At 36.6% G+C, this 20,986-nt stretch overlaps 1 long non-coding RNA gene across 1 annotated transcript in view; it reads right to left on the bottom strand.

Annotated features, from left to right (window-relative positions):
• Positions 1-18,692, bottom strand: part of LOC102550475 (uncharacterized) — a 41,314-nt gene extending 22,622 nt beyond the window's left edge. Inside the window, exons 1-3 of the long non-coding RNA XR_015672794.1 lie at positions 18,571-18,692; positions 6,889-6,955; positions 4,342-4,408 (exon numbers count right to left, since the gene is read on the bottom strand). This is a non-coding gene — a long non-coding RNA (uncharacterized LOC102550475). The remainder of the gene's footprint in view (positions 1-4,341; positions 4,409-6,888; positions 6,956-18,570) is intronic.
• Between the last annotated feature and the right edge of the window lie 2,294 nt (positions 18,693-20,986).

Raw genomic sequence — 20,986 nt, 5'->3', positions numbered from 1 at the left:
AAGAAAATATTCATGGGATGAAATATGGAGACAAAATGTAGAGCAGAAACTGAAGGAAAACCAGAGAGTGTCCCACCTGGGGATCCATCTCATACATAGACACTAAACCCTGACCCTATTGTGCCAAGAAGTGCATGCTGACAAGAGCCTGATATTGCTGTCTTCTGAGAGGTTCTGCCAGAGTCTGACAAATATAGAGGTGGATTTTCGCAGCCAACAATTGGACTAAGAATGTGGTCCCCATTGGAGGAGTTAGTGAAAGTACTGAAGGAAATGAAGGGGTTTGCAACCCATAGGAACAACAATACTATCAATCAATAGGACCACCAGAGCTCCCAGGGACCAAACCATCAACCAAAGAGTATGCATGGACAGACCCATGGCTCTAGCCAAATATGTAGCAGAGGATGGCCTTGTTGGACTTCAATGAAGAGAAAGGCCCTTGGTCCTGTGAAGGCTCGATATCCCAGTTTAGGGAAATGCCAGAGCAGTGATGTAGGAGTGGGTGGGGGGAATAAAGAGCTTATAAAAGCAGGGGAAGGGAGGACAGGATAGTGTTTCCAGAAGGGGAAACCAGGAAAGGGATAACATTACAAAATGTAAATATATAAAATATCCAATAAAAAAGACAAAAGTACAGGCAATCATGTTAGTGAGACTCTATAAGTATACCAATCTCACAGCAAATTCCCTCTTCCTCAAGCTCTTATAATCTTTCTGCCATTTCTTTCACAATGATCTCTGAACCTTAAGTGAGTATAAGAGTTGTATTGTAGGTGTCTAAATTGGAACAGGGCTCCACTACTCTGCATTTTGTTTGGTTATAGAACTCTGATGGTTTGTCTGTTTTTGATGTGCATTTAACACTACACTTATCTGTGGGAATAAGAACAAATGTTTAGAATGTAGTTAGGGATTATGCTGGTTTAGTAGAGTGAGGTTGCTGGTAGGTTTTGCTTCAAGACCCATGACTTAAACTATTCATTGCTCACTTCCTTTGGAAGCTTCTCAGTGCCTTCTGGTATGATGAAATCTAGTCCTCACGGAGGATGCATTCAGGTCAGTTCCCTATCAGGGGCTTTTGGGTACTATGTCTTCAGGTAATGGTGTCTTCAGTGCTAGGAACTTACCTTCTACCTCTGGAGTAGCTAAGAGCAACAACAATATCCTGTAATGCTGTGGGAGTCTCTTGGACACCCCTGATTAACAACTCCAAAGAAGGATCTCATGCCAGGTTATTGGAGTTTTAACTCGTCTTTAGTTCTTAGAGAGAGCATTTTCAACCCAGGCAGAAAATTTTCATTTTTAAACCATATCTTAAAATTTGTCTAATCATCATTTTGATGTATTATAGGCTCTTTAGGTAATTCATAATTTGATTCCTTATGACTGTTTAGACATCCTTGCTGCTATTTTACCTCCCTTCCTCTTTCTATATTTTTACTCCCTGTCCCTAATTAGAGATCCCCTGATTTTCTCATTCTTCCAATTAAGTCATATGTACTCTGCTGTTCTACACTCTACTACTCCTCCAACCCAACAATTGTCCTGTTTTATTTTTCTGATTTGTGTAGTTACGTTAGCATACACACTCACATCTGAAGATTTTGAGCTAAAAGTCTCAGATGAGAGAGTGTGGTGATTGTCTTTCTAGGTCTGGGTAACCTCAGCTGGTGTTATCATCAACATATTATTAATTTTTTACAGAACACTATAGGTCATTTTAAATTTAACATATCAGAAAACTCAAGCCTTTAGGAGATTAATTTCAAAGGTCTCATTCACAGTAAGAAGTGAAATTTTTACTAATACAATTACTTTCCTAAGATCTACTAGTTGTAATGGTAATCAATTAATACCACAATATGGTGTTAATATATGATTTACAGTGTAGTTGAGAATGAATAAACTTAAAATTCTCCATAAAATAAAATGGACATTTAAGTTGATCCTGCAAGTGAAATATTATTCCTTTCTCTACCATGTACTCTTAGTATTCCTGTATTTTGACACACTTTATTCTTCTTCTGGTGTTCCCCAACATCTGGGAGTTATGAAGATGATCTTCCCAAAATATGAATGAAAGGATGGCATTCCTTGAGTCAAACCATGTGTACACTTTGTTTAAGACTTTTATTACACTACAAAGAATGCCAGTGTGGAACGGTTAATGCTTACCTGTTACCATTTTCACAAATGTATGCTATTTCAAGCTCTGTTTATAGCACTTGGAATTTTCCAATGTTCCTCTTTAGCTGGATACCTTTCAACATGATATCCTTATACCAAGAATGTCATTAACTCCCCTTTGAAAATATATAAATACTTTAAATTCTATCTGATGGTAAATAATGTAAAATGATTGGCCTCATAATTAGTATTTTGGAAAATGAAAATATCTTTTCTTTGAGGCTCTTAGCTTTCTATATTTTAGTTAGAAGGTATTCTAACTAGTTTCTGGTTAAAATGTTCATGTTCAAGTTGCTTCAACATATCTTTGCTTGCTGTTTTACTCCTGGAAGTCTTACTGGACATTTTTTCACCTCACATTTATCCTTCTTGGATATACAGTTCAGGTGTTGCTGGCCTTAGAGGTCTATTCCCTGCCTGCCTTAAACACCCTTGACTCCCTTATATACAGTTAATACCTCTCCTTATCTCAGAAACTCTTTTTCTGCATTGGATATTGAGAACCCTCATTAAACATCAAAAACACTTTCTGAAAAACATTTCTGACTTCTCCAAGAATAACTCTTCCTTTCCCTAGCTCCTACACTGTTGCATTTTGGCATACTTCTTAAAGGTGGCTCATCATATATTGATTTTATTCTGTAAAATGTAAGTGGCATTTGAGGTAGAACAACATTAGTTTCTAGTTAGATTGTTTGTGTTCTAAGGCTTTGCCACTTAACCATCAGTAAACTACTTAACCTTCTTTTCACTTTCTTAAACCAAAAAGTGAACATTACAGTCAATGATCTGTGGAGCTGTGAGAGGGCCAAAATGCAAAATAAAGTAGAGCCAGCACTAGTTAGCCAACATTATCATGTTAATTTATAGAAACACTGAAATATTTCCTTATACTGGTGATGAAGAAAAGTTTATGCTCATCTTTGTTTCATTCCAGCTTGTTCAGAGCCCACAACTATGACAGAACTTGCTATGGAATCAGCTATAACACCAGGATGTAGATAAATGTCAGTGTTATGAGTTTATTTCATTGTCATTGTATCAGAAACTTGTGAGTTTGTAATGGATCCTAAGAACCAATGGATCTAATAATAGAGCCTTTGTAGTCCACTTTTGTGATGTTATTCACCTTGCAATTTCATCAGTTCTCCAGGCCTTTTGTCAGGTCTACATGTGTTCTTTTCTATACACTGGATAATACCTAATCAGACTTTGAAGACCCAGTCTGAGAGCCAGGTCTGCTTTCTTGTATGCCTAGCTGAGTTCTCTCAAAACCTGGTATTTGCTCTACATTTGACGACATTACTTAGATGGCAGTGGACTTTTGCGGCTCTGGCTTCCTCTCCTTATCAACTGGCATCTTTAAAGCGCCATAATTTCTTACAACTTTGAGTTCACATAAATTATGTGATAGAATGGCTCATGTGTTTGCAAGCTAGAAAACTGATGACAAGATGCTTAATTGTGGTGTACTATTCCTTTCTTCCCAAGCCAATTTATAAATTCTGATGCATTTACTGGCTGTGGTTCTTCCTTCATTTTAATAAGCTCAGTTCTATGTGCTTAGCAGCTGCCACTGAACCATTCAAAAAGAGAAGTTGTTTGATCAAGCATCTCAAATTGCTTCATCCCTTCACAAGTCATCTAAAAGATTCAAAGAGGAAAAAAAAGTGCCTCTGAAACCTGGATGCTGATCCAGGCTATTAAATATAAAATAGCTTGTAGCATGTACTGATTATTAATATTATCCTGACAGTCCACCTGCCATCCAAATTCCTTTTGTTAAATGGAGTTTTGTAGGAAGAAAATATCTAAATAATTTTATGTAACCAAAATGGATTGCTCATAAATTACAATTTGTGAGTGCTCATCTAAGCCCACCTTTTCTTTCTAAACCAACTTTAAATTCAGCTAGATGAATCCATCTTTTGGTGCACCTTTAAACTTACAGATTGCCTCTTTCTTCTGCTCCAGCAGAATGAGAGATTAAATCTCACTCAAAGGCATTGCATTCCTCTTTCATTTGTATATTAGTGAAGAATCTAAAAGAAGTTTTTCTCCTAAGCATCGTGTTCCCAAAAGACTTTAAAAGGGTAACTCCCGAAAAATCATCCTAGTAAATTCATTTGCAAACTGGACTATGATACTTACCATTGCTTGAACAGTTCAGCCTGTGCTATTGCCTTCATTGATAAAACCTGATGAAAACTATGAACACCTAAAAAACATGCAGAATAAAAAGTCATGTGGAAGGGTTGGACAGAGCAAGAACACTAACCTGTAACAGCTGTGAATCTGCACTCATGAGCAAGCTCTGTGTATTTGGCCTGTTTGCTCTCCTCTGAGCATCAGCTATTGGAAACTGTTTTCCATCCGAAACACTGCTTTTCTGAATGTTGATTTCAAGTCATCATCCTTTACCATTAAACAAATATGTTTCCCTTTCAAGGCTCGGGGAACATGGCAAAAGAGAGGCAGAAAGAGAGAGCCGGAGAATAGGGAGAAATCCTATGAAATGCTGTTTTTAGGACACGGAATAGCTGTTGCACTCACAAACTCACAGCAGCTAGGTTGATCTGAGTAAGACCTGTACAAGATTGGGATCACATACAATTTACTGGATGGAGGAGGGGATTGTGAGAATACATCCCTCCCTGAGGAACTATGAACAGTTAATAGTTGCTGGAAATGGAGGGAATGGTTTTCTTCAGAGACATAGGCTCTAGTAGTTTAGCCTTACTCTAGTAGATAGCACCCCCACCTGTTCATGTTCATGTAAGCATCACTAGCTAAATTCAGTGGGATATATATATATATATATATATATATATATATATATATATATTTACCACATTTGTAGTTCATGCTTTTATCATCTGAAATTTTTAATAATCTGGTTACCTCCTTAACAGTCTCTCTGATATATGCCAGTTCACAGGGATTTAGAGTTAAAATATGTTTTCGTCTCAAACCCCAGAAGATTCTTTCTAATCCCTCAAGACCCAGGCTATTAATCATCCTCCCTTGGTACAAGTTTAGCATTTGAGATGCAGTGGTGAAGAAAATTATCTCGATTCACAACTGTTTCCTATATTCTAGAAGAATAGATGAGAGATTATAGTATGAGCAACATGGCAATGTGGCCTGTGTTTTCATATGAACTGTAGTCTATAAGTTCTTAGACTTCAATAGCTCAATTCCTAACCAACTACAGAACTCCATTCTGGTTCTGATATTCACATGCAGTGATTCATGCTGGGTGCATGACTTTATGCCTGTCACACACTCAAAATCCTTAAACAGAAACTATAGGGAAAGCCTTTTAGGGATACTGAGCAAGAATACTTAGGCTCATCTTTGGAGTCTAGTTAAAACTGGTATGATTGCTTGTTCTGAAAGAGGCCAGGCCAGGTGCAAGAGAAGAAGCAACAATGTTTTTTTTTTTGTTTTTGTTTTTGTTTTTGTTTTGTTTTGTTTTTTCTGGAATTAGGGACTGTAACATGGAGGGAAATTTTCACTTCCTTTCCTAAGTTGCTGTCATCTTTGTGTATGTATCATTCTGTTTATGTTCCTAATGTACCTGTCATTGTATCATCATTTAGCTGGATTTTTGAGGGTATAGTTTATATTTACATTTTTTATATTTTTTATATTTTTTATTTTTTATATTTTTTATATTTTTTTATATATTTACATTTTAATCATTATTTTCCTAGCATTTATAAAGGACTGATACACTGTGAGGAACTTTTATTTATTTTCATTTTTAATCAAATATATTCTGATCAGACATGATATGATCTTCATCTAAAATAAACTGATATGCTTATTTTTCCCTCCAGGATAGATAGGGAACATTAGGGGTGTTTTACATTTTCATGCAATATATTTGATCTTATTTGTTCTCCTATTCATAAATTCTCTCAGATTCTCCCCTCTTGCTACCCATCTAACTTCATGATTTCTTTATGTCTTCCCAAAATAATAAGAAAATAAAGTGAAAAATAAGACAAAAAACACGAAACCACAAAAAAAAAAGAAAACACAGTGGAAAACATAGAGTTTGTTTTGTGTTGTAAACTACTTCTCTCTTTAAGGCCTGCCCTAGAGCAGTTGATATATCCATGTCATTCCACTGGAGAAAACTGGTTTCCCCTTCTCCCAGCAAGTATAGATTTCAATTATTTCTTGGTAATGGGTGGGATTCTATATCCACTTCTTCTCTAAGGTATGATTTTTCTCTGGTTTAAATATCTTTCAAATCTTGTGAGTGCTTCCACAGTATCTGAGTGTTTACAAATGCATCATCCCTATTTTCTCTGGAAGATGCTGTTTCCTTGGGATCATCCATCAGCTCTGGCTCTTACAACCTTTTGGTTCCCTCTTCTGAATAGATTCCTGAGCTTTGAAGGAGAGATTTGACATAGTCATTTCAGTTCTTCATACTGTGCAATTGTGGATCTCTATGTTAATTACCAAGTACTGCAAGAAGAAGCTTATCTGAAGAGGGTTAAGTGATAAAACGATGATTTATTGGTATAGAAATATGTCAATAGTTGTTTTGTTGCTATGTTTATTTTGCAGAATAATATTAGGTTGTTTTTCCTAGGATCTACAACCTGTATAGTATCATGTTCTTGGCCTTGCTAACAGTGTCAAGACTGGGTATTAAATACAAGTTTAAAAGTGGTACATTACCTTAGTGCCACTATGGCACTGGTACAACTTGCTGTCAGGTCAGTTTCGTAATTTGAAGAGTCTGTAGCTGGGTAAGATAATTATTTTTTACTCACTCTAGTTTATAAAGTACTATCCAGAACTATTAATACTAGTAATAGTAACACTAGTAAATGCAAACCTTGTAATTGGGAACCAACTCAATTTTTCCATGTTCAATGACATAAGTAAATGGTATCTTCAGAAGAAGGATCTTACTCTAATGTGGATGGTAAAAAATATTAGATATAGCCTGTAATGTTTGGGGGAATCTATGAGGCCCATTTGGTCAATGAATCAACAAGATGTAACCCATTCATGGTATTGGGTGTTTTACTTAGGAACCTGTGATGTCTAGTTGATGTCTAGTTGGAGTACTGTCTCCTTTATATATTTCCTCTATTCAAATTCCATTTTAAGAGTCCAGAGTGACTTTTCAAAAGGCTATTAGTATCAGATAGGAATATCTATATTCTCTCCTTTATCATGCCCTTACATTTTCCTCCTCACTTCATACTCCTGTTCTGCTTTTCTCATTGTCCTTTTATGGAACTATATTCTATTTCTCCTTACTTGGAAGAGTAGGAGTAACTTTCAACAATAAAAAGAAATACTGTTACATAGATTTCACTAGATAGTATCAAAAATGTTCACTGTATATGTACATATAAGGGATTATTGGAAAGAATTTTTCATTGATTTGGAACTGTAATTTTACTGAAATAGCCAGCTAAGCTTGTGAACATTTGGTCTATACAAACCACCAAAAACATCCAGGTTATCTTAATCACAATTACATTGTAGTAACAAAGTAATCCAGATTAATAGTTTAAAGAAGGATATAATTACTTTGGTTCAAGATTTCTGTCAGTATACATATTGCTCTATTCTTTTTACCTGGGTATGTAATGGTATGGAGCACAATGCAGGGGAACTTTTGGCAGAGCAGAGTAATAATTCACAAAACTGCCAGGGTCCCAGGATATAATATCTTCTTCAAATATACTTCTAGTGGCTTAATTCTTCCATCAATGTCTGTCTTAGTCAGGGTTTCTATTTCTGCACAAACATTATGACCAAGAAGCAAGTTGGGGAGGAAAAGGTTTATTTAGCTTACTTCAACATTGCTGTTTCATCACCAAAGAAAGTCAGGACAGGAGCTCAAGCAGGTCAGGAAGCAGGAGCTGATGCAGAGGCCATGGAGGGATGTTTCTTACTGGCTTGCTTCCCCTGGCTTGCTCAGCTTGCTCTCTTATAGAACCCAAGACCACCAGGCCAGGGACAGCACCACCCACAATAGACTGGGTCCTCCCACCTTGATCACTAATTGAGAAAATGCTTTACAGCTGGATCTCGTGAAGGCATTTTCACAACTGAGGCTCCTTTTTCTGTGTTGACTCCAGCTTGTGTCAAGTTGACACACAAAACTAGCCAGTACAATGTCCCTTTCCTACCTTTTCCATGAACTGCCAAAAGTACATGTTAACAATTTTCACACTTTGCATATTCTGACTAGAATGAGATGGAAACATGAGTTTTAATTTATGTTTTCGTAATGGATAAGCATGTTGAGTGTTTTTTTTCAAATATTTATTTTGAATTTATCTTATTTTTTGAGAGATGTTTACTTTAGTTCATCAGCCCATTTACCAATTGAATGACTTGATACTTTTATTTATTTGCAGTTCTTTATATCTTAGTATTCCTTGTTCAATGTGTGATAGTTCTCCTACATCAGACTTTTGGCCTATAGATCAGAGCCATTGCATAGATGATTTACTTTCAAATCATTTCACATTAAAATCCAAATATTTCTCTTAAACTCCTGGCAAAAGGAGTAGTGTAAAAACATAAATCAAGACAGAAGAATAACTTACCTTTTTCTTTAATGTTGGATCATTGAATTAAATTAATTCAAAGAAGAAATTGTCTTCCCCTTATTCCTGATCTAAGCAATCATGTAGCTTTTTAAAATATAAACAAAGCAAATAGGCTCTACACATACATAAAATGAAAGATTTGAATTATTTGTAACACCAATCATTTTACAACAGTAAATGACAGGCAATGGTGAAGGAGGGGTTTACTGCTAATTTAACTTTTCAAAGGAATGAAGAAAATTGTGCTAAGTTTAAAGACTACTGAGCAATAAATATGCAGTTGATTAATGCAAATGTTTAAAATCTTGGTCAAAGTAGGAAACGGTAGATATTGTGCTACTGTGTGCTACTTGAGTGAGACTCTGGGTACTTCTGGTTCCCAATAAAAGCTTGCAAAACTTTGGTAGAGGTTGTTTGGTTTTTTTGTTTTTGTTTTTTAATTTTTTTCTTTGTTCCCATGGTGTGGAGAGGGCTCATACTGCTGAACAGGTGCAGGCAAACATATGTTGATGTTTGAGTTTGTTGTATCATGACAGGCAGAATGTAAGGAAGTGAAAAATGTATCACAGGGGCCACTTCTGATCCATACTAGCCAGGTGAAAATAGGTAAGTGAGATGTGTCACCTCTTCTAATTCTCCTGGTTTTGTTTTACTCAAGGAAAAGAAGGAAGGAAGGAAGGAAGGAAGGAAGGAAGGAAGGAAGGAAGGAAAGAAGGAAGGAAGGAAGGAAGGGAACGGTAGTGAGAGATGTTTCAAATGACTTAAAATTGCTCTTCAAATACTAAACTTAGCCTGTGATCATTAGCTTAAAGAAATGCCCATGAAGGTGTATGTATGCCTCTGTGTGTGTGTGTGTGTGTGTGTGTGTGTGTGTGTGTGTGTTTGTGGGTGCATGTGTCTGTGTGTATGGATGTGCATATGTCTGTGAATGCATGCGTGGTTGCATATGTGTCTGTGTGTTTTTGTGTGGACATGTCTTTATCTGTGTGTGTGTGTGTGTGTGTGTGTGTGTGTGTGTGTGTGTTTAGGGTTAAGTTTTCAAATCTATGTAAAGAAAAGCAATAGTAGCATCATTATTTTGTCCTTATTTAGCTTCTTATTTTCTAGATTTCCAAAGGGACAGGTTAGGTTTCTTCTTAGTGGAACGTTACTTAGAAAGGAATGCTTCTTCTAAATTTAGGGAAACATTTGGGATTACAACTTTTGTGGTGATATACTTTTGCACAATTCTGTATTAATTAAAAACTTTGGGTACTAAGTTTTTGAGACACAAAACAGAAATAGGAAAAGAAAGGGCTAATAGAGAAATTGTAAACCTTCTACTTTTCTAAAAACCCAGAGATGGATCACCAGGTAAATCAGTCTCTGGATAGCCTTTCTTTCAGTCCCTGCTCCAAACTGTCTCCATATTTCCACCTTCTAATATTTTTCTTCCCCCTTCTAAGAAGGACTGAGGTATCTGCATTTTGGTGGTCCTTCTTCTTGAGCTTCATGTGGTGTGTGGATTGTATGTTGGGTAATCTGAGCTTTGGGGCTAATATCTTCGTATCAGTGAGTGCATACAATATGTGTTATTTTGTGTTTGTGTTAGCTGACTTAGGATGATATTTTCTAGTCCCATTCATTTTCCTATGAATTTCATGAAGTCATTGTTTTTAATAGCAGAGTAGGATTCCATTGTGTAAATATACAACATTTTCTGTATCATTCCTCTGTTTAGGGACATCTTGGTTCTTTACAGCTTTTGGGTATTATAAATAAGGGTGCTATAAACATACTGGAGCATGTGTCCTTGTTACATGTTGCAGAATCTTTTGGGTATATGCCCAGGAGTGGTATAGTTGAGTCCTGAGGTAGTACTATGTCCAATTTCCAGACTGATTTCCAAGGTGGTTGAACTAGCTTGCAATCCAAACTATTCCACAAAATAGAAACAGAAGGAACGCTACCAAATTTCTTCTATGAAGCTTCAATTACACTTATACCTAACCACACAAAGACCCAACAGAGAAAAAGAACTTCAGACCAATTTCACTTATGAATATTGATGCAAAAATACTCAATAAAATGATCATCCATTATGATCAAGTAGGCTTCATCCCAGGGATGCAGAGATGGTTCAATATATGGAAATATATCAATGTAATCCACTTATATAAACAAACTCAAAGAAGAAACTCACATGATCATCTCATTAGATGCTGAGAAAGCACATGACAAAATTCAACACCCCTTCATGTTAAAAGTCTTGGAAAGATCACGAATTCAATGCCCATACCTAATCATAGTAAATGCAATATACAGCAAACCTGTAGTCAACATCAAATTAAATGGAGAGAAACTTGAAACAATTTCACTTAAATCAGGGACTAGACAAGACTGCCCACTCTCTCCCTACCTATTCAATACAGTATTCAATCAGACAACAAAAGGAGGTCAAAGGAATACAAATTGGAAAGGAAGAATTCGAAATATCATTATTTGCAGAAAATATGATATTATACTTTAGTTACCCCAAAAGTTCCACCAGAGAACTCCTAAACCTGATGAACAATTTCAGAAAGTGGTTGGATATAAAATTAACTCAAACAAATCAATTGTCCTCCTCTACTCAAAGGGAAAACAGGCTGAGAAGGAAATTAGGGAAATGACACACTTCACAATAGTCACAAGTAATATAAAATACCTTGGTGTGATTAACCAAGTAAGTAAAAAATCTGTATGACAGGTACATCAAGTCTCTGAAGAAAGAAATTGAAGAAAATCTCTCCCATGCTCATGGATTGGCAGGATTAATATTGTAAAAATGTCCATCTTGTCAAAAGTGATCTACAGATTCAATGCAATCCCCATCAAAATTTCAACTCAATTATTCATAGAGTTAGAAAGACCAATTTGCAAATTCATTTGGATAAACAAAAATCCTAGGAGAGCAAAAACTGTCTTCACCATGAGTTAAAGGGAGAATCTGAGAGAAGCTGACATAATTATAGGTAGATCTATGACCCAACAATGATAAATACTGAATCAAAAATATTTAATAATATTGCACTGAATAATTGAATAAAAGGGGAACTTGAGCATCCCTACAGAAACATACTGTTATTATTCTAGCATCATTTTATTGCCTTCTGGGATAACCAAAATACAGCCCAGAGCTTTATACCCAAACCTATTCATCTTAGTCTTAACCCAGTAAACCATATTTTAATCAAAGATAAACAACCTCAGGAAGATTTTTCAGGAATTTTCTTCACTTATCTCTAGGGAAAATAAGAAGCAGAAATCTCCTTGCTTCAAGGCGGGTGATTACCAGTGCCATGGGCTTTGTCACCTATAGCCGGCATCCAACAGGGCAAGGAAAGTAAATAACACTTCTGGTCTGAAATGCAGGATATCAATGACAAATAAGTACAGATAAACCAGGATTTCCATTTAAAATTTCACAAAGAATGTGGCATACAGTAATTAGCATTTCATCTATCTTTAAAATGTTATCTAATAACAAATCTTCAATGGGGAAAAATGTCTTAAATGTAGCAAATAACTAAAGTGTGGCAGTTTTTGGCAGCATTAACCAGACTCCAGAAATAGCTCTGCCTGATGCTTGGTCAGAAAGTGCTTCATCACCTGGAGGATCCTAAGTGTCTCTACTGACACTTTGCTTTGATTATGGCTCCTGCCAATATATTTGATCAATGCTCTGCTTGCTTAGTGGAACCTACTAAATTCTCATTTGCAGCTGTCACTTTTCAGGGACTTGCAAACGCTCACAGATCATTAAGGTGACATGCCACGTGACTCATATTTGACAGACAATCACTTGCTAAAAATATCTGTCCTGATCGGTGAAGATGCACTAAAGGGATATTTTCAGCTTCTTGTTCTCTCAAGCTCTGTGATGATTCTCTACCTGGTGAGATAAAAGCAATAGAAGAAATAGCATTCTGAAAGGCAGCAGGTTACTTCTGAATACAGCCTGTCCATGGGGATTTGGGTCAGAAACAGGATTTCAGATAGCTCTGTGGAGGTTTAAATTTTGCTGTTCCTTATAGCTTGTGAACCTGTCTCTGCAAGCATCTAATTTGCAGATAGCTGCAGCTCTCATCTTCAAATGGTCTTTAATTAGGATTGCTACCAAGATTTTTTGGTTGGACAATTTGATCTGACTTTGTTCATGGTCATTATAATCTCTCCTGATTCATGCTCAGTTTCTGCTGTTGAAGTTTAGGATCTTGCATTATATCTCAAAGTAGCAGATTGTGATGACATGGAGCAGAATGTCTAGGTCTTGTGACCCATCATAAGTCTGGTGAGCTCTTTAACACCTCTGCTGCATATGCCTTAATATTTTTACAAGAGGTAACAAATGGTAATTACTCTCACTTTAAGCTCTAAATTCAGCAAATATGACCTCTCATATCAAATTTGTAGTTTATTCTGAATTGCATTGATGTTTAGTCCTTAAATGTCTGCCTTTATTCCTAAATATTCTTACATGCTTTCTTGCTATAGCTTTTGAAAACTATGTGTTTCCAGACTAAAGACTACCTCAAACACCTCTCCAGCTGAATAAAAATGATATTGTTTTCCTAAGCTTAAAAATTTCTTCATTTTCTAAATCCATAAGCCTAAATTCAGGCTGTTAAAATTTTCACCTTCAATTTTTATGTGTATTAGCTGACAGTTGGTATTAACACTACTGTATAGTAACTGAAGACAGTAAATGCAATTGCCAAGCTATTTCTCATTTCTATAATCTTTTGTACAGTAGACCTATCAGAAATTTGATTTTTGGGTAAGTGAGATGAGGTTTGGTTGGTTGATATATGTCATGAGGCGTTCACATTTTAGGAGCTCAGTCTCAAGTATGGAAATGTGAAAAGTGTTGAAACCACTAAAGCAACTGTGTTGTTTTGGTCACTATATGTACATTGAGTTACTAACATAATTTTCAGCTCTTTGTTTTCAATTAATACATTCTTTCTGTTTAAAATTACAGGTCAGAATTATTACTTTTTCACTCAGATTTTTGGAGGGGAGGAGGGTTTATTCAGCTTACATTTCCATACATCACCAAAGGAAGTCAAGACTGGAACTCACACATGGCAGAAACCTGGAAACAGGAGCTAATATAGAGACCACGAAGAATGTTGCTTACTGGATTGCTTTCCCTGGCTAGCTCAGCTTGCTTTCTTTTAGAACCCAGGACTACCAACCCAGGGATGGCACGACCCACTGTGGACTAGGTCCTCCCACTCCTGATCATTAATTGAGAAAATACTTTACCGCTGGATCTCATACAGTCATTTCCTCAAGGGAGGTTCTTTTCTCTGTGATAACTTCAGCTTGTATCCAGTTCACTTTCAAAACCAGCCAGTACAGAGATTTGAAATTTGAAGAGTCTCAAGTGCAAATCCACGTGAAAAGTGACTCTCTATGGCTTCTAGCAACTGGGTGTGGATTACCTACTTCATAGCTGGACTGTGAGGACTAGGCAATGCTTGTTCTCTCCACCACTGCACTGCATTCTTTTTTTTTTTCTTTTCTTTTTTTCAGAGCTGGGGACCGAACCCAGGGCCTTGCGCTTGCTAGGCAAGTGCTCTACCACTGAGCTAAATCCCCAAACCCACTGCACTGCATTCTTACACAGGGTTTTGGACACTTACTGCATAGCATACATATTAGAGCAGAATCCCTCACCTGTCTTTACCTGCAGAGATACACTCAGACTTTTGACAGCTATATTGTCTTTCAACGCTGGATACCTTAAGGGCTTGTTTTAAATTTTGGAACACATCTATTTAACTTCAGTCTTTGACTCTCTATAAGCTTCTGGAATCTTTGCATTTTGATAATTGTTCTAAAAGGCCCAAATAGTTGTTCTAGTTGATGGATGTTTTTTGGTGACCCCTGCAACTGAAAATAGATGTCTTAAAATTTCTCAGAAATGCTTTAAATTTTCAATATAAATTTTGTATTTATTTTGTTTGCTTTTTTATTTTTGTTATTTTTGGTTTTTAGATATTTCAGTATTAGTTTTAAAGTTTGAGTACTGTTTCTTAGACTTTCTCTTAACTTTCACTTCTGATCCATTCTTGAAATATCTACTATGTTTTGTTTCTATGATAATTTTAATTCCCAAGATTTTTTTCTTTGTATCTGTTTCTCTTTTATCCTGGATGTTATGTGTGACTCATGAACTGTATTTAATATTATTCAGACAAAAATATCAAAAGGACATTGGTAATGGGAATTGTAAATTAAGGCACTGGATTTTACAGTGATTTCTCTGGCTACTGTGGTTTGTGGTTTTGTCCTCATGTGCTTTCTCATCAGTAGTGCCATTTTGTTTTAACAATTCTTCTTCCAGACAACTGTAGACAAAGAACACAGGTTTTTTTTTCATTTTGGGGTTGCCAAAAATATAGATGAAACATCAAATAATTCTGTATATTAAAGGACATTCATTCTTTCAGACCTAAATGTAGTCCATAGCCCACTTATTTCCAAAATATGTCCCTGACAAATCTAATTCAAATGTTTCCTTTACTCCTTCTATTCTATGTTTATACCTTCTTTCTATTTATTATTTATTCTACAACTCATGAATATTCAGACCTAGAGAAAGTTATGTATGTGATGCTATAAGAGTTCATGCCCAAATGTTCAATGAAGGAGATAATGGTGATATGAGATAAATATCATTGCTGTGTAATCCAGAGTTCTTATTATTGAGCCCTTACCCAGAATAGTAACTCTTCTCTAGAAACAAGAGATTTCCTGCCTATCTGGTAGAGAACACTAGGGACCAATTGTATATAAGGTACATCCATATTTTTTATATACAAGGTATATAAAAAATGCATTAAAACCACATGTTGCCATCAAACAGAAGAACCACAGAGATATCTAGCTACCAAAAACAGGAGATAAAAGCTTACTGTGTCTAAAGGTCACTGATGAAAGATTATAGGAAAAGCAATTCTTCTAATTAGTCAAGAGACTAATGTCTCAAGACACTGGGATTTGGAGTATTTCTGTAATTTTTTTACAGTTGTTCCCCTGACAAGTGAGACTACTAATAAAGAATTGTCATGGAAACACACCATAAAAGTCAAAATGGCAGTACAATAACATAATGGCTATGGGATGACCAGTTTACAGAAGACATTTGTCTAAGCATGTGGCATACTAACTCACTTAATATTCACAAGTAAGGTATGAAGTAAATATGGGCTATGGCCTACACATATGTGGCCTTCCAAAATACATGCTTGGATTTAAACCTCAAAGTGATTATTTAAGTGCTGGGGAATTTTTAAGGCGACTAAGTTGTGAACATTCTGCCTTTATTACTGGGACAAGTATAATAAAATGACTAGAGTCTCCATCCCTATGTTGCCTATCTACTATGTGATGAAACAGAGAGATGCCACCATCTTTGAAGCAGAAGGTAAGCTTAATAGAAAATCTTCTGACCTCAGGCTTTCTGGCCTTCAGAACTTTGAGAAATGAATTTCAACCATGTATGTATTATCTAATACAAGTATTTTGTCACTTAAGTATTCTATCATAATAGCAGATTAGAATAAACAGTATAATTAACACCCGGAAAATTATATAAGGAAATCAAGACTTAATAAGCTTAAAGTTGCTCTCTGGCATCTCACAGCTACTGCAGCATAAATGTGTGTTAGAACCCCTGAGAATGGGAACAGAGTAGATGCTGTGTTTATAACACTAAACTGCTCAGATTACTAGTTCTGTAAATCCATGTCTCCAAACTAGACATAGATCACCAAGAGTTGAAACTGCCTTGTCCAAAGATTCATCAAAGCCCTGATATGGGATTCTGTGGTTCAGATTCTGCTTCCCCAACCAACAGAGTGTGATCTGCCCGCTGGGAGCAGGAGAGACCTCAGGTGTCTGTTAACACAATGAGAATAAACTCTCAGAGATAGTTTCTGTGAGACATCTCATGTAATGTGGTGAACAAAGGCTACATAACCTTGATTATACATCATTGGCCAGGGCCAGAGCACTGGAAATGCCTCCTTCACATAAGGAGGAACTCCAGGTGCTGCTGGACATGACCTTAAAGGGGGAGAGGAAATTTAACCTGGCTACTAGGCTATGTGACCTACTGGGTGGGAGTACAGATGCAGGAGCATAGGGCTATGGCACTGGATAATGAAGGCTTGGGGCAGGAGTAGGGGGGTTTATTGGCCCTACTCCTTCTGATCCCAGAGTTAAACATGCCTCAACACAACTCTTGCTCTGTGCCAGATCGCCCTTCATTTCCATGAATCCCTGCCACATAGGATTCTGCTCTGGGCAATATGTATTCTGCTGCCTTGATGTATAGAATTTGCTATTCTCCCTTCATTCCCAGGTACACCGATTCATTTCTCTAAAACAGCTACCTTGTACTTCTCCAATTGACCTCTTTCTGACAGTTTTGAACCTTGCCAGATCCTGGTCGTCTCATGTCCTCAGGATATCTTCCCACAACAAGCAGTTTCTACTACTCCATATAGTAGATGGAGATCAAGTGAATGAAGAAAATTAATCAACTAAAGGGAATTCTAGGAATCCTGCAATCATTCAACAGTCATCTGTAGGATATTTCTGTAGTTCATTCAAGCAGTATGCTAAATGCCATGTATGAATTTTTTTTTACCTTAGAATCTCATAATCTAATCTAGAAGATACATCATCTGTACTGAGAACTATAAAAATTGGCATAACTGGCTAGGTATTCAATATGTGGTATGACAGGATAACTCAGTAAACAGTAAGTACCCTGTAACTTGAAATGCTAAGGCTTCAAGAGATTATCTTCTCAGCAGCTTCTTGAAGTCTTTAGACAAATGAGAAAATCAGATCTCCATAGGATGCAGGCAGTGTGGTCATTCCAACAAAAGGGGTTATTTACCATCCCATTATCTTAGTATCTAAAAAGAATTGCCTTTAACTAAAAAATGGTTCTCTGAGCAAGGCTGGTGTAAATGATTGGGAGATGGTCAATTTTAGACATGCTGTTTGGTAGTAATGGCCTCACTTGTACTGAAGTTCAAAGTTCTGTGGAATGGATGCTATTTACATATTGAGAGTAAAATAGCTTGACCAGTGTTACATAGAAATAGATGACAACAATAAGATGTGTCAGTTCAACCTCTTTTAGAACTGGATTTTCTTCTGACTAGCTATAGCTCAAAGTCTGGACCAACATTTAAATCTAAGGGAAACAGGTATAGTAACACATGCCTTTAATTCCAGCACTCGGAGGATGGGGAGTTCAGGCAGATGGAGCTTCATTAGTTGAGTTCAAAAATAATATCCTATTTCAGTAATAAAATATTAAAACAAAACAAAATAAAATATAAGAAGAAAGGGAAAGTAAAAAAGAAGGGGAAGAAATCTGTGGTCAAATAACCCTGGAGAACATCATAAAACTAAGAAGTATATTAGTCTTTGTACTAAGTCATGTGCAACATGAAAAATCTCCAAGAGAACATACAGATGGCAGTATTTCCCAACATGGGAGCACCTTTAAGACATTTACTCATTAAATATATCTTGCAGGAGAATGCATTTTAGAGTTTGGGAGACAGAACAGAGTTTCATGTGCTGCAGGAAAGAGGAGGGTGAGGGAGACAGCAATGTAGGATTAAAGCTTTCCTGCCCTATCTGAAGCAGTAAATATAGGCAGCCAGATTCTACAGCTTCAAGTCGGGTCAACCGTGGCTGAACACATGTCAGGAGCTCAATCAATACTTACAGAATTGAATTAGAACAGAGAATACAGCAATCCTTTCCTCTCACCAGAGGTGGCAACAACTGCAGAACTATTTAGAGGCATGCTTTGTGGAAAACTGTGTTGATGATACTTTGATGGTAACCACAGGCAACAAAAGGGCATATTGTGAAGTTCTCTTCCTCTGAAAAATCTAATAGAAAATTCTAGAGCTTCTCTTCCTACTCAAGATCATTTCCTTTCTTTACCCCAAGCCTCCAACTGTGACTTTAAGTTTTATGCTATTTGTTCTCAGATTTTCAGAGGAAGCCTAGTTTGCAACTCAATTACATCAAACATTTATATATTTTACTTTGAAGATACAATATTACACTTTAAGATTACATAGAGATAATTGAAACATTGTGGTTCTTAAGTTGCAAACCCTCAGAACTGTTGTGAAAAATGTATTTTAAATTTGCACAGTTTCTCATATTGTCAAGGGAGAGATAATGAAAATATGGTATCAAGAGAAAAATAAGCAAAAAATGGATTAACATAACATTAAACTTATCCAGTCACATTTCAATATTGTTATTTTTCTCCAGATAATGATCAGAAAGAATAAAGACAATTCTCTAGCCCTTCTGGGCAAGCTCAATAGCAGCAAGTTTCACCCTGTTCCCTCTTTATTTCCTGGGTCACAGCTCTGCTTGTATCCTTGGAGACCTGCTGTCACCAAGGGCAACCAGGTTGGACCTAACATTCCAAAAGCCCCTTCCAGTTGTGTCTCCTAACAATCCCAGCAGTCTAAAGGTCTGTCCTGTCCCTTCTGGGTTCCATCTTCTGGTGTAAACCTCTACCTGCAATCCCTTAGGCCTGAAGCCATCAGGGAAGATCAGGCCTGCCAACACTAGGCACAACCAGACGGCAAAAGGCAAACATAAGAATAGAAAACACCAGCTCTGCCTGCATCTCTGAAGGTCTGCTGGCACCTGGGACAACAAGTTCTACCCTCATTCCCAGAGGACTACTACCCTCAGGAACTACCAGCTCTATCTACAGCCCCAGAGGCCTGCTGACATCAGGGACTACCAGGCCTGACAGCCCTAGAGATAACCAGATGGCAAAAGGCCAACGTAAGAACAAAATCAACAAAAGTTGGGACAGTATGACATAACCAGAACCCAGCTATCCTACTATAGCAAGACCTGCATACTCTAAAACACCTCAAGCACAAGAAACTGACCTTAAATCTGATCTTATAAAGATGGCTTTATGGAAGAAATTAATAAATTGCTTAAAGAAATGCAAGAAAATACAATCAAACGAGTAGAGCCCATAAATAGGAAATGAATAAATATAAATAAATACAGTCTGAAAGAGTCAGATGCAGATATTTACACTCAACCAATGGACAGAAGCTAGTGACCCTGTGGTTGAATTTGGGAAAAGGTGATAAAAGCTGAGGAGGAGAGTAACCCTATAGGAAGACTATAGCTGATATGAGGCCCCAAAAATATACAGTAGAGGACTGTAGGGTCTTGACTCAGTGAGAGAAGATGCACCAAACCCTCAAGAGCCTTGAGGTGCCAGGGAGTAGGGAGGTCTGGTGGGGTGGGGGTGTGGAGGTAGGTATATCCTCTTGGAGACAGGGTAGGAGGTATACTATATAGAGCAGTCAGAGGGTAGACTGAGATGGGGCTAAAGACTGGACTATAAAAAAAGGTTAAAGAATTAAAAAAATCATTAATGTATGCATTTACATTTTCTAATTGATAAAATTTACTTAAATGTTAATTGGAATATTCAAAATAATTAAAAACACAAATAATATTGTTACCTAGTTAGTGTAAATAAATTAATGTCTCTGGTCAAATACATGACAGATCTTATACAATTAATCTCTAATAACTTCTTTTACCTCTGAAGCAAGAAATGTATTTATTTAGGATGTATGCATCAATCCCCTCAGACCTCAGAGAACCTAATGAAAAAAGAATCAGAAGGAATGGAGTAGACTGACACAGAAAACATCAGGAAAACAAGACCCTTTAAAAAACTAAGAAAAGCTCATATTAATTCATAGAATCTGAAGGAATAAGCACTGTGCCTATGTGGATTTTCATAAATTCATCTGAATATATTATAACTTTCATTTGAGTACTTTCATGGTATTTCTGAATGTGTGAATGAATGGATCTATGATTCTTGTGCTTTTGTGTGGGTCATTTTTAGTTTTCTCATGGGTTATCTTGTCAAATTACCTTGTCCAACTTTGGTATGATGAACTTTTGTTTTATATTATTACATTTTGTTTTATTATGCTTAGTTGTTACCTCAGATAATCTCTTTGAGATTCAGAAAGGAAATGGGTCCAGATAAATGAGATGGGGAAGACCTGAGGTAATAAAGGGAGGGGAAATTGCATTCAAATTATATTGCCTGAGAGGAAAATATA

The sequence above is a fragment of the Rattus norvegicus genome, chromosome 2 (assembly GCF_021556685.1).
Source record: "Rattus norvegicus strain SHRSP/BbbUtx chromosome 2, alternate assembly SHRSP_T2T, whole genome shotgun sequence".
NCBI lineage: Eukaryota > Metazoa > Chordata > Mammalia > Rodentia > Muridae > Rattus > Rattus norvegicus.
This window is presented reverse-complemented; position numbering and strand designations above follow the sequence as displayed.